General features: G+C 45.5%; 1 pseudogene; it reads right to left on the bottom strand.

The window, feature by feature from the left end:
* Positions 1-1,552: 1,552 nt before the first annotated feature.
* Positions 1,553-1,671, bottom strand: LOC136660945 (5S ribosomal RNA; annotated as a pseudogene).
* Between the last annotated feature and the right edge of the window lie 10,496 nt (positions 1,672-12,167).

Here is a 12,167-nt window from a genome sequence, read left to right as displayed (position 1 = left end):
CTTGCTCCAGGTGAGTGGGGGAGGCAGATTTGTGCATGGGGGGTGGCGGCATCTCACAGGGCAGGCGCCATCACGGACCTTTGCCCTGGGCATAGGGCTGGGGAAGTCCACCACTGTTGCTGTGTTGGACCAAGAAAGGAGAGAGACCATTCTTTATAAGCAAACCTCTTCAAATGTAATGGATGTGCTGCCCACCCTTGACACATCCCACCCACTCTATAGCTTTCTACACTCCTTTCCGCCCTCCTGGGTGCATTAAGCATGCTTGCCAAAGCCCTTTCCTTCACTCAAACATCATGACTAATAAAGGGGGGGGGAGGAGAAGAAAAAAGAATCCAACCATAGTCTCCTGGCCTGTTGACATCCATTCTTGGCTTTATGGCTGTCATGATAAAAGATTGACTTTCCATAATCAGCCTTCCACTCATGGCTGTTTGTCAAGGGGGGGGGGGGGAGTCTGAAAAAATCTATCTGTCTCAAAATGGAAATTGTTGGCAAGGAACAGCAGATAAAAACCTGGATGCTCTTCCAGGCTTGTGTTTGTAAAGTGATAGTCAGCCCTCTTGGAGAGCACAAGGGACCCCACACAATGCGGGCACAGCTTGCACGAGAGAGCTCAAGTCTAAGGCTCAAGTACTGGTTTTACCACCACGTTGAGCACCAGCAAGGTCATATCTCTCTCTCTCTCTCTCTCTCTCTCTCTCTCTCTCTCTCTCTCTCTCATGCATGCACACACGCACTTGCATCATCAGAGCAAATCTCTTTGTTGGCTTCCATGCACTCAGAAGGGAGGAAGGCAGGAGCACATGACTAATCTTGTAACCTTTCCTTTTTGTGTTTAATAGAACCTAAGTCTGTTTACAATAAAATGGAGCGATATTTTTCATTCTTCCAAATGGAGCAGGGGTTATATCAACAACGTAACCTCAGACACAGCAAACACCTGTTGAGCAAAATTGGACCTTGATCAAATTTTTAAAAAGGAGGAACCAAGATTCTCTCTCTCTCTCTCTCTCTCTCTCTCTCTCTCTCTCAACCAAAGGGGAAAATGGAAATCAAAATCCACGACCTAGCTTTTATTGATCATGCAGGGAAACCAACACGAGAGAGGCTGTTTGCAAAGAAATTGATATTTCTCTAGGGCCAAACCCAGAATGCAGTTTTGCATTCTTGTGTGTGTCAAAAAGCACTTTCTCAGAATTCTTTTTCCCAGCCCTTGCTTCTAATAGCGGTGTGCTTGCCTTTATTGGTTTGAAACATTCATATCCCGCAGTTTCCATTCCACCAAAAGGGCTATCAGGGCAGCTCACAATCAGTAGTAAAATAATATCATAAAAAAAAAAAAACTATTCATAATTACATCAAAACAAAATCTGAGAGGCAACAATAAGACTTAAATGGAAGTTTAGAACATGGAACAAGGCAGAACTAAAAGCCACAACAGACAGTTCAACAGACAGTTAAGTGAATCAACAGACAGTTAAGTGAAACAAATGTTTTTGCAGCCTGTCTAAATGGTTGGCAAGCTTCAGTCTCGAAAGACTATGGTATAAGCCTACAGCATCTGGTGTTCCCAAGTGGTCTCCCATTCAAGTACTAACCAGGCCTGACCCTGCTTAGCTTCCGAGATCAGATGTGATTGGGCATGTGCAGGGTAGCCTGTCTAAAGGCTGGTAACAACTGGGCCAGTCATGCCTTCTGAAGGAGGGGATTCCACAGCCTGGATGCTGCTACTGAGAAAGCTCCATCCCATGTCCCCCAGCCCCCAACACACTTTGGCTGAAGATGGGATGCAGAACAGGGTTTGCTCTCAGAGATGAATCACCCATGTGCACTATACAAGGATGGTGACTGCCCTGAACGGAACATGTGAGTAACTGTACTGAAGTACATGAAGTACCCAAAATGCATGCTGGTTCCATTCCAGAGGTTTGTCCAGCTGTGGCATCACGAGGGATTGCATCACCTGGTATGGGAGGCAAGCGTGTCACCCCCCATGATGGACCTCCCCTCCTACAGAGGGCATAGCAATTCCCCAGACTGTGGGTGTGGTGATGCACCACCGCCCCACATAGGCCAGTTTTTTGGCTATAACTTTTTATATCGAGATATTTCAACACAGTTTGTTTCATTGCATCCGGCATGAAATTATGCATCAAATATAATGTGATGGTATTATTCAAAAAAATACCAAGATTTCAAACATTTTGGCCAGTCATGAGTCACCCCCTGTGCTCGTCACCCAGTGCGATCCACAACCCCCGCACTCCCTAGCAACGCCACCGAGTTGGAACATATGTCGGTTGAAGCAACCAGCTTTTGTTGGCCAGTGCTTTCAAACCTGTGCAAATGCACCACAATGGATGGACTGTGCCTGCCCAAAAGCACCAACGTGGCCATCTGTAAATCAGATGTCCATAACTCGGGGACACACACTGTATGGGCTAACAATGATTGTACTCTGGTGCACAGATGTATACAGATACAGTTTTAACGTGTGGATAGCCATAGAGTGCAGGCTACAGCTACTTTCTGTTCTGGGCTGGCTGGAAGTAAAGACACCAACCCATTGAACAGCCCACCTGTTGATTTGCAGAGTCTTATAAGTTCCTGATGCCATCCATATTCCAAGCTCTTCCCTTGAGAGAATGTCAGAATGTTGCTTCCTGTCTGTAGATACTCTCACAATGCGACTTTGAAAACCCAAAGCACTTCTCACTGATTATGTGAGAAGATCTTCACCCAAAGATCTTCACTGTTATGCGGTCACCATGTTGGACCATGCTTGCTGTGTGCTACCTGGATAAAAGTGCAGATGATGCTGGTAACACACAGGGCAAATCTGGAGCTGATTTCTGCTGTGTGAAGGGCAGAAAGATACCCAGGTGTGATTACTCACCATTGAAGTAATTTCTCCTTAATGGCTGGACTTATGGTCAACTGAGTGGCTGGAACACAGAGCCTTCCATTTCTTCCAAATGGGTGGGATTCTTTAATGAATTCTGGATAGAACAGAAATGTTTTCATTAAGCAGGTTTATCTCTGGTCTAGGCTTGAAGCATATGATAATGGGGAGGAGCTGTGGCTCAGTAGTCAACCACCTGTGTTGCATGCAGAAGGTTCTAGGTTCAGTGCTGAACATCTGCAGGAAGGACAAAAAAAGCCTCACCTGTGAACTCTCCCACTGACACTGCCCGTCAATGCAAGCATTACTGAGTAAGTTGACCTTATGGCAATGTTTTTAGCATGCTGGTGCTACTCCACAGTGGTCTTTGGCCCAATTAACCCAACACTTTCTTTGTTTGAGCTTTGGTTTTGGACCAAGTTCTGGGGTTAACATTTGGTGAGGACAAGTGACACCATTCCCCGGAAGATTTCTGTGGAAGATGTTCTCTTCCATTGCAAAGGTTGAAGCTGAGTTGGTATAGCTACAAGAAACCTATTTCTGTGACGCTCAAAGAGGCAAAAACTCACATTCCAGGCAATGCATTCACTAGACCAGTGTTTCTCAAACTGTGGATTGGGACCCACTAGGTGGGACACAAGCCAATTTCAGGTGAGTCCCCATTCATTTGAATATTTTATTTTTAATATATTAGACTTGATGCTATCATGGCATGTGACTGCATCTGGGGAAATGTACAGCTCTGTACTTTTAACGAGCTCCTATGTATATGCTTCTACCAAGGATAGTAAATGAGATTAATCCTAGGTAAGATTGCAGCCTAGGATTGTTAAAAATTTTCCTGCTTGATGACATCACTTCAGGTCATGATATCACTTCCTATGGGTCCTGACAGATTCTCATCCTAAAAAGTGGGTCCCAGTGCTAAACGTTTGAGAACCACTGCACTAGATGAATGGCTGAATCCTTAGAAAGGTAGAATTTGTGCTCTACCTGGAGTTCTGAAAAATAATCGGGCAGTCTAATTGTAATGTCAATTCTCTGTTTTAAACTATGCCCCCCACAAGCACTAGCCCCACATGGACTAAAAACTAATTCATAAATAAACTGTGCTTGCTTGCTTGTTTTCACCATTTGAGGTTTCATGTGCTTGGGTTTTCTAGTGAGCTGTTCACAATATACTGTTGAATTATTGGAAGAGGTGTGCTGGGTGCTTCAGTTGTTACAATTTAATATGTTCCCATCATCCATAGGCTAGTTCTCCCTGTATCCTTGGTTTATGTTGCAAATGGTTTGTGCTTTGCTCTGCTGTGTTTTTGTCAACTCCATAATATTTTTTTCTTACCATTGTTGCATAGCCTGATTTATTGTCCTGGGTTTTAATATTATCTATAGTGAACTGCTTTGGATTGATTCAAAGTGAAACGGCATAGAAGCTTTTGGTTTTCTTTTTTTTTTTTAAATACATGAAGCAGATGATGGAAACAACCGTGCAACCTTTATAACCACACACCAATTATTAGCTGTTAAAGTGCACGTAATAATAAAAACGGAAGGTTAAACAGAGATGTCTGTTTTTCATAATTGCGTGTGTTCCCAAGACAGCCGTTCAGCCATCTTGAAAATCAATGTTTTCATGACCTTTGAACTCCTTTTTCCTGTTGAGTGTCTCTCCTACAGGTTGCTCCCTAGGATGAAAACAAAGCAAATATATAACAGTAAAGGGCCGGGGTTAATGTCTTTAACAAGATAATGTTACTTAAGGGAACTGTAAACTAAATCATTCCAAAATTCCAGTTGGTGTTTGAAAATCCAAAGGATATTATGAAACCATATGTGAGTGTGCCTGCCCGGCCTGCGTTCTTGACAAGCAATCTGACATGGGGTGGTTGCACGGCTGCTTACTTGGGTCTGCACCAGCCGGGTTTTCTGCATCGTGGGACTGTTGTTGAAGGAACTCTTTACTAAAGACACGGAGAGCTTGTGGATGGGACTTCCCTTCTGGGTAATCAGTGGCACATATCATTTCATCATAATTCAAAGGCAAGGTGTGTGGCTTCCAACTTTTCACAGAGGGGACAATAAGTATGCCGATAACACCTGGGCAGCCCAATCCTAACTTCCTCTGGAACAGGCAGGCCAATGGGCTTGCGCTGTATCCAGCGCAAGTTTCGGGCTGTTCGTGGGTCAGCCCAAGGCAAGGGGAGGCTTTTCTCCTTACCCTGGGGAGAGCCATAGCAGCCTCAATGGGGCTATTTGGATCTGCACCACCTAAAGAGGTGGTGCAAATCTGAGCAGCACAGGACTGCCCCAGGCCATCCAGGCATGGGGCTAGGATCCGGCATAAGTGCCAGCCTCCCACTCCCCGTGCACCCTGGGAATGCTCACTGCTCACCCTCCCCTGCCCTGAAACATCTCCCTCCCGACTCCTCCCCGCCCTCCCCACACCCCCCCCCCCCAGACCCCTGCACTGGCCAAGCTCAGCCAACACAAACTCACCATCCCCGGGGCCCATGTCAGTGCGGGGAGGCCAGCGCACGTGCCTGTCTCCCCATGTTGGCACGAAAATGCTTTATGGCACTTTTGTGACAACATTGGACCAGCTTAAGGAACTTGCATCGGGCCAAGGGCACCTCTGGATTGTGCCTTATTCTCATAGTAAGAATCATTGCATGAATTCATTGCATGAATCTCCTAGATATTACGCAACGTAGAATAGCTTCTTCTGGCCACTCTGTGCTGGACAGTGTCTGTTCATACTGTGCACAGGTGTCTTGTGGGATAGGGGAGCTCAGCAGCACACACTAATTGTCTTGTAATAACTTGCTATTGCTAACACCTAACTGCAAAAACCCAGTGCCTACAATTTAATATTGGTGAGCGAAATAAACACATCTGTGGACTGTCTCTAGTTTCTAATGCATCTGGGCTTAAGAATATTTAGGTACCAGAGGAGATTATATAGGCCCAACCACTCAAACAGGCTTCTGCTGCTGCAAAACTGACATTGTTCCTCTAGTTCAGAGTTTCTCAAACTGTGGGTCAGGACCCACTAGGTGGGTCGCAAGCCTATTTCAGGTGGGTCCCCATTCATTTCAATATTTTATTTTTAATATATTAAAAGTGATGCTACTACGGTATGTGACCGCATTTGGGGAACTATTACAGACCTGTACTTTTAACAAGTACAGCAGCATCGGTAAAGCAGCTACCACGTTTTCCAGACTCACAAAGAGAGTCTGGTCCAACAAGAAGCTGACGGAACATACCAAGATCCAGGTCTACAGAGCTTGCGTCCTGAGTACACTTCTGTACTGCAGCGAGTCATGGACTCTTCGCCCACAACAGGAGAGGAAACTGAGCGCTTTCCACATGCGCTGCCTCCGACGCATCCTCGGCATCACCTGGCAGGACAAAGTTCCAAACAACACAGTCCTGGAACGTGCTGGAATGCCTAGCATGTATTCACTGCTGAAACAGAGACGCCTGCGTTGGCTTGGTCATGTCGTGAGAATGGATGATGGCCGGATCCCAAAGGATCTCCTCTATGGAGAACTCGTGCAAGGAAAGCGCCCTACAGGTAGACCACAGCTGCGATACAAGGACATCTGCAAGAGGGATCTGAAGGCCTTAGGGATGGACCTCAACAAGTGGGAAACCCTGGCCTCTGAGCGGCCCGCTTGGAGGCAGGTCTGTGCAGCATGGCCTTTCCCAGTTTGAAGAGACACTTTGCCAACAGTCTGAGGCTAAGAGGCAAAGAAGGAAGGCCCATAGCCAGGGAGACAGACCAGGGACAGACTGCACTTGCTCCCGGTGTGGAAGGGATTGTCACTCCCGGATTGGCCTTTTCAGCCACACTAGACGCTGTGCCAGAACCACCTTTCAGAGCGCGATACCATAGTCTTTCGAGACTGAAGGTTGCCAATACAAATATAATACTTTTAACAAGCTACTATGTATATACTTTTAACAATGATAGTAAATAGGACCTACTCTTGGGTAAGTGTGGGTAGGATTGTAGCCTAGGACTGTTAAAACTCTTCCTGCTTGATGATGTCACTTCTGGTCATGACATCACTTCCGGTGGGTCCTGATAGATTCTCATACTAAAAAGTGGGTCCCGATGCTGTATGTGTGAGAACCACTGCTCTAGTTCTCTCTCAGGGCCATTAGATCCTGAGTCCTTCTAGGCTTGCTTTTTTGAGGCAGTACACAACAGTCCTTAGAATGAATTATCCAGGAATTCTGTGTGCAGTGCCAATAAGGTGTGGAATTGCTTAATCTTTTCACGTCAAGCAGCAGATAACCAGGGTGCTGAGTGAACACAACAGGATGACTATGAACCGAGGGCACAATGCATCTGTTTCTTTTGAAATCATGTGTCCAGATGGGTATGTGAATACAGTCAGTTATCTTTATATGTGAATTTGCTATCTGTGAATTAACTTATCGCGAGGTGTAGAATTGCTGTCTACCTCTGATGATCAGTACCTCTTCTTGTTATCCACTATACAGACCTTTCAAAGGCTGCAGGAACCTTCAGAAAAGAGCCTGTGACAAGCATGGACCCCTTTAAAATGGTTGGCAAAAGCTTCCGCTGGTCATTTTAAAGTGATCTGTGCTGGTTGTGGGTGCCATTCTGAAGGTTCCTGCAGCCTCTGGAAGGTCTTTGCAGCATTCAGAGATATTTTGGCAGTTTCTGCGGCATTCTGCTAGCATCCTAAGGGTCTCTGTTGGAGTCTTCTGAAGGCAAGGAAGATACTACTCCCCTCCCAGGGAACCCTTGTACCTAACCTCATTGATCCCATAGGATCAACGGTTAGTTATCTATGAATTCACTCTCTGCCAGGGTTTTCAAGCAGTGGCGTCACTAGGGTTTGTGTCACCTGGTGTGGGAGGCTATGACATCACCCCCATGATGAACCTCCTCCCATACAGAGGGCAGGGCAAAAACCCGGATGGTGGCATGGTGATGTACCATTGCCCCACCCTGCTGGTTTTTTGGCCATACCTTTTGTTAGAACAGAGATATTTCAAAGTGGTTTGTTTCATTGCATTCTACCGTAAATTACATATCAGATGCTAAAAAACATGATGGTATTATTCCTACAAACCATGATTTTAGCAATTTTGGTCACTAATGGTATCACCCCCCCCCTCTACCGGGTATCACCTTACTAATATTTTGTTGGTTCTATGCTTTGTCATAATATCATTTAATTAGCTCTTCGAGCACTCAGTCTCATTGACCCGTTTTGAATTAAGGAAATGAACTTTTTAGTTATATAAGGTAGGTGCATTTTTGTTTTCTGGTTTTCTGGCCATAACATTTGATAGAATTGAGATATTTCACTTCGGTTTATTTCACTGCATTCTGCTGTAAATAATTTTGAATGGTATATAACATGATGGTATTATTCCTACAAACTACAGTTTTAGTACGTGACCGTCCTATGCACATCACCCCTCCCCCGTGCATGTGACCCAGTGTGGTTTGCACCCCCCCCACCTCCCTAGCAATGTACCAGCATTTGAAATGAACAGATGCCAACAACACTTGACACATCCCAAAATTCTGGAGTTGGAGCAAACAAACTTTGACAGAGGTGTAAATTCAACATCAATTTTCCAGTCACTTGAATTAATACGTCAATTGAATTTGCCTCTTTTAAAGGGCAACTTCGTTTTTCTGGCTCCAGCTTATAAAGGCTAGTATCAGGCAGCCAATTACTTCCATCTGTAACGTCAGATATATTTATCCCACTGTGATAGGGTCCTGAGTTGGCCTGAGCCACGGGGTAGACCCAAGCACACCCCCACCCACCTAGAAATTAAAAAAGAAAGACGTGTTATTTAACAAGAAAGCTTAAAGTGGCCCCAATTACCTAATGTTGAAAGGAGCAAGATGTTACAGAGCACAATTGGACATGACAAGGTCACCGTGAAAACCCCCAGATGGAGTTACTCCCTCTCTCTACTCCCTCTACTCCTTATTTCAGAGGCCACCAATTTTATTGCTGCACTGTCTTATTGCTGCTTTGGTGACATTAAATGTAAATTCAGGGGTTTATAGTCAGCCCTGGAACCTGACATAAACTTTCTAGTTAATGAATGTGGGAGTTTTTTTAAATCACAAAAAAACCCACAACGATCCCATGTTATCATCAAAATTAGCAGATCACATAAACAAGTTATGAAAATCTTGAAAAAAAGAACTATAAACTCTTCTGAGGTTGCTGGATTACCAAGCTTTCTGACATGGTGGTACCCGATTCGCAGGAAATTCAGGATGGATGGAAAGAAGACTTCCATAGTGCACATACTGAATTTATGGGATTCTCTGCCTTGACTCATGGTGAGGGCCACTGGTTTAGATGACTTTAAAGAAGATTAGAGCTAAGATCAATTCATGGAGGGAGGAGAGGTCTTAGAAGTAGCTGTGAGCCATCCTGGCTAAATGAATCTCTATGTTCAGAAATAGACAGTTCTTCTGAGAGCCAGATACTGGGTGCATTTCATGTGGGACGTCTGCTGATTTCTTGCCATGCTTGTGTTGGCAACCTTCAGTCTCGAAAGACTATGGTATCGCGCTCTGAAAGGTGGTTCTGGAACAGCATCTAGTGTGGCTGAAAAGGCCAATTCGGGAGTGACAATCCCTTCCACACTGGGAGCAAGTGCAGTCCGTCCCTGGTCTGTCTCCCTGGCTATGGGCCTTCCTTCTTTGCCTCTTTGCCTCAGACTGTTGGCCAAGTGTCTCTTCAAACTGGGAAAGGCCATGCTGCACAGACCTGCCTCCAAGCGGGCCGCTCAGAGGCCAGGGTTTCCCACTTGTTGAGGTCCACTCCTAAGGCCTTCAGATCCCTCTTGCAGATGTCCTTGTATCGTAGCTGTGGTCTACCTGTAGGGCGCTTTCCTTGCAAAATCATCCAGTTGACCACTGTGGGAAGCACAATGCTGGACTAGTTGGGCATTTGGTCTGATTCAGTCTGGCTGTTCTTCTCTTCCGTAACATCTGTCCAGGGCCAGCCCAAGACCTCCTAGCCTCTGACACGGCCTGCCTAAAGCCGTCCCCACTTACTTGGTGATAAGCCAGGCTCTGCTCCTCCCATTTGGCATAAATTTGGGTGTTGAATAAGAGAAGCAGGACACTGAAGACCATGACCTGCAGACCTCAACAAATACTGTTCACTGAAACAGGTGAATTGAAATCTAACTCTCTTACACATCGTGGATCAGCTATAATAACCACTTATTAGGGCTGTTCACATGTTAAACTGTACTCCGGTTCAACTGCACTTAGGAATAATCATTATAGTGTGTGTATCTGGGTATAGTTATTCACACCTTCACTTCATGCAAGACAGCCTGTCCGTGCATAGTGGTCACATATAGCTGATCTGTAAACATGAATTCAGATTCATTAATTGACAAGGAAATGTGTACCCAGATGTAGGTGGAGACATGTTGAACTCGGGAACAGCATCCTGTATGAAAAGCTGTTACGTAGTTTGAGCCTGTATCAGGTTTTTTTAAAGTGGAATAGTTACTCTGTCTATGAGTGTATGTGCAATTAGGATCAGAAACATAATGCTCAGAGAGGAGGTAGTCAACCCTTTCTCCTGGCACTACAGCCCCAATGAAAGCCACGCCCTTGAATCTGCTGTTAGCCTGAGGAGACAGAAGTTTCCATTGAGGAGCTTCTTTGGGTCGCAACACCAGACTGCATGAACCAATAGCCTGATCTAATTCAAAGGCAGCTTCATGAATTCCAGATGAATACTGTTCACACTGGCTTGCTGTCAGTTTATTGGACCATAGCAGAACCCCCTGCTCCATTGCTCCTGGAAATAAAGCTGGAGCTCAGTGGTAGAGTTCATGTTTTGCCTATAGAAGACTGCAGGCTGTCACCCCTGTCATCTGCAGAAAGGTCCCTATCTGAAACACTACACAGTGCTGTAGACCAAAATTTCTCAACTAGTGATACGTATACCACCAGTGGTATGCCAGGTGATGTCTGGTGGTATTTACGGAGACCCACCACACAACAGTTAGAGTGACACAAAACAACAAACAGCAGAAGCAGGCTCAGCAGTCGCAATTTTCATGGACTTGAAAACATCATTTTGCCCACCCCAAGCCACCTACCACTGTTGGTTGCATTACGTCTGGCCTCCCAACCCAATGACATCATTGCCAGTTACTTCCAGTTGTACTTGAGTTAATTGGACCATGCAAAGTGGTACAGTGGGGGACAAAAGTTGGGAAACACTGCTGTAGTGTAGACAGTCCTAGGCTAGATGGGCAAATGGCTCATTATCAGGCAGCTTCCAATAAGGCCCTACTTTGTAAAGTGCTTGGAACACTGGTTTATCCAGCCCTTTGGGTCAGGGATCAAGGTGCCCTCAGCCTGTCCTGCTACAATGAGCAGGACGTCGCCAGCCTGTATCTTACAGACACGATAATATAACACAAATCGCTTTCCTCTCATTCTATCTGCTCGCTTGCACAACCGATCTTTCTTCCCTGCGCTGCCTCCCTTGCTCCGTTCCATGCCTTATAAGGTATGTCAGCACAACCCTAACAAGCCGGGAAGAGGCTTCCTACTGCAATGGCAGGAAATTGCTAACCCCACCAGTTTCACGAAGAGTTGTGACACGAGCCACCTGTGGAATGCCACCACATTCCATGCTTTCCCCCTCTGCCATGAAATTTTACGCCTCCTTTAAGTAAGCCATAAAACTCTCAAGCTCTGATAAACCCAGATTTATCTGTAGCTGAGTAGATGTTTGAGTAAGTTGCTCCATAGTACAGTTTCACACATACGCACACATTCCCCAGTGCACGTTCTATGGCATAGGCCGCAACTGGATGAGTAGCAAATCCAAAAGTAGACAGGGAACCTATTTCACTGAATATGGCTTGTTCCACACTGACCCATTTCCATGGAAAATCTCCCACCCTACCTCCAAAGGACCCAGAGGAGTACACACGACTCCTTCCCCATTTTCTGATTCACAGTAACTCTGGGAGGTAGGTTAGCCTGTAAGAAAATGACTAGCCCAATATTACCCAGGGAGCTGCATGGCTAAGTGAGAATTTGAACCTAGGTTTCCCAGGTTCCAGCCCAACACTTTCACCGCCATACCATGCCAGCTCTCCAACTGTACAGTGCCTGCTTCTGTTTGAAACACACTTAAAACTTTTAAACATGTCTGGGAATGGCATGAAGGCAACTGGGAAGCTGGACAGGGATGTCAAAACA

Source organism: Tiliqua scincoides, chromosome 9, assembly GCF_035046505.1.
Source record: "Tiliqua scincoides isolate rTilSci1 chromosome 9, rTilSci1.hap2, whole genome shotgun sequence".
In the NCBI taxonomy this organism is placed as follows: Eukaryota; Metazoa; Chordata; class Lepidosauria; order Squamata; family Scincidae; genus Tiliqua; species Tiliqua scincoides.
The sequence above is the reverse complement of the archived record's forward strand: the minus strand, read 5'-3'. Positions and strand labels throughout refer to the sequence as shown.